Source organism: Microtus pennsylvanicus, chromosome 3 (assembly GCF_037038515.1).
Source record: "Microtus pennsylvanicus isolate mMicPen1 chromosome 3, mMicPen1.hap1, whole genome shotgun sequence".
Classification (NCBI taxonomy): domain Eukaryota; kingdom Metazoa; phylum Chordata; class Mammalia; order Rodentia; family Cricetidae; genus Microtus; species Microtus pennsylvanicus.
Window position 1 is genome coordinate 38,079,087 of NC_134581.1, and position 2,484 is coordinate 38,081,570.

Here is a 2,484-nt window from a genome sequence, read left to right on the forward strand (position 1 = left end):
CCAGCTCGAGGTAAGATATTCTTTATGCTAATAAATAAATTTGTTCATGTCCTATAGGAAAGAGGGATACTCAGAAGACTGCTGACAGATGGAGGATCTTTTCACCCATTCTCGCTGCTCTGAGACAGGATGGCGTCATGCGTCTTCATTTTCCATGACTGAGCATGCTCTCCTGAGAGCCATCCCTAACAAACAAAGCATCTGTGCTATAGCTCGCTGTCTGCCGTGCTGGAGCAACGACAAGCAGATCACTCCATAAGATGCTACAGTTACTTATGGAAATTTTGGAGGACTTGATTTATTTTATTTTCAATTTGTTCATCCATTTGTCGCCGCCAGTACTGAGGCTCCACCTAGGGCCCGTCTCTAAAACTACATGTGTATTCATTACAGCTGATCTCATCCTGTTTTGTTTCCAATATGTAAAACAGTTATGCAGATAGGAGAACACATATCCCCGCCCCCATCCCGGGCTAGTGTCTTGCACCTAAAAGTTAGATTTGGTCACTCCCACCCCCCACCCCACCGGAACTGAACAGTGAGGCGGAAAAACCGTGCGGACTGCTTGCCAGGTAAGGATGTGGTTAATGTCTTAGTTCTCGGCCTTGGATCACTGCTCTGCAGCAATGACACCAGGTAACGTTCTAACAGGTGGTCCCTGGTCAGATGGGCCTAAAGTACAGAGAGCAGACACCTCCTGTGTGTCCCCGGGAACCGCGGGGGAGGCCTCAGCAGGTAAACCAGAGAATGATCAAAAAGCGATCCCACAGAATTTGGTTTCTAATTTTGGATGTCTTCCTTTATCTGTTTTGATGACGTGAGTTTCTAATCTTTTCTCCTTGTTCAGTTGGTGAGGTGGTTTCGTACATCCGGTCTCTCCAGCAGCAAGGCAGAGCACTTCGAACTGAACTAGCACCCCAGAGTGTTTTGACTCACACCCGCCATCTGTCTGCCTCGTCCGCAGCCCTCCTTCTCCTACGTGAGGATTCTTCCTGGGTACGGGAGTTGGCAGCAACAGTTGTTGTGTTAGGAGCTTGTCGGATTCCCGGGTTTCTCTATTCCCGTCAGGGTAGCAGGATGGCACATTACTGTTTCAGATATTCACTTGGCTTTTTCTTGGAAATACCATATGTTCCTAAAGATACTTAATGTAGGGATGGGGGGGGGGTAAAAGAAGAGAAGGGGATGTTCTTTCTTGATGCTATTCTAAAATTGTTCACACGTAGGGAGGGCATCAGCACTCAACATAAACAGGGTGGAACTCTCCCAATTTACACACAGTATCAGCTTCTTTTTTTTTTTTTCAAGCAGAGCTCGGCTTTCCGCACTTCCTATTGACGGCTAACTTTGTGCAATCTGGGTTAAATTCCACACAAATGAAGATAAAAATGCAAAGAGCAGATTTATTCTTGCATGTGGTTGCTGGAACCAAGCAGGCACTGTCCTTGAAATGATTAGACTAGGTCAGCACCTAGACGGTACTGGGAAGCTGGTCTGCTGCAGACTCGGGATATAAGCCAGAAATGCAGTTCTCCAACTTAGCATCTATTACACAACAACAGCAAGCTTAATTTCGAATTTGTTAGCAGTACACACACAAACACACATATATACATACATTATATATGCATGCATATGCACATAGGTAAAAATTAAAATAAGCTTGCTTACATTTGCTTTCTGGCATTGGAACAAAAAGTCTTACCATAAACATACAACAATAAAATTCTTACTATAACAAAATAAAATGAAAATTTATTTAAAAAAAAAGAATACTGCGATATTGCTGCCCTTCTCTTCTGCATACCCGACCCAGCACCAACATCTGTTTCTCTGTATCCTGTTCTCTTCAGCCAGGAACCATTCTCTTCAATTATGTGTAACGACTTTATTTGTTTACATGTATTTGTTTTTTGGGAGCACATGCATGCCATGTTTCACCTGTGGAGGTTGGAGGGCAGTTAGCATGCGTCACTTCTCTCCTTGCCCCATGTAGCCTTTCAGATGGAAGGGGGGTTGACTGTCTTGACAGCCACTGCCCCTGCTGGCTGGGCCACCTCATCTGGAATTCTTTAACTTTTCACTGTAGGCCTTTTCTTTTCTTCTTCTTCTTTTTTAATGATGTATACCTAAATCCCTTATTTCAATAAACTTGTATTTATCTTATTCTTTACGGATTCTGTCTGTGTCCTTGACTTAAGAAATTTTTTGTAATACATGTCACAAAAAATAAATATCGGCATTTTCTTTAGTAATTTAAAAAATTGCATGTATATAATCAAAAATTTGTTTTGTTTATGGCATAGAAACATATCAAAAACTAATCTCTGGCGTTATTTATTAAACTGCCCATTCCTTCCTTTATACCAGGACGGTTAATTGAAGGAGTCAGTTTGAATAAAGTAGGGAAGAGCTGAAGTATGGGAAGACACTAGGCTTGTCTGAAAGGATGCTTCCAGAGGTGACTGCTGAAAGTCCAATAGG

General features: G+C 42.6%; 1 long non-coding RNA gene across 1 annotated transcript; it reads left to right on the forward strand.

The window, feature by feature from the left end:
- The first annotated feature begins 341 nt into the window (after window positions 1–341).
- Window positions 342–2,149, forward strand: LOC142846984 (uncharacterized). The gene is made up of 3 exons (XR_012910107.1): window positions 342–572; window positions 652–735; window positions 848–2,149. It is a non-coding gene; the product is annotated as an uncharacterized LOC142846984 (long non-coding RNA).
- Window positions 2,150–2,484: the final 335 nt, after the last annotated feature.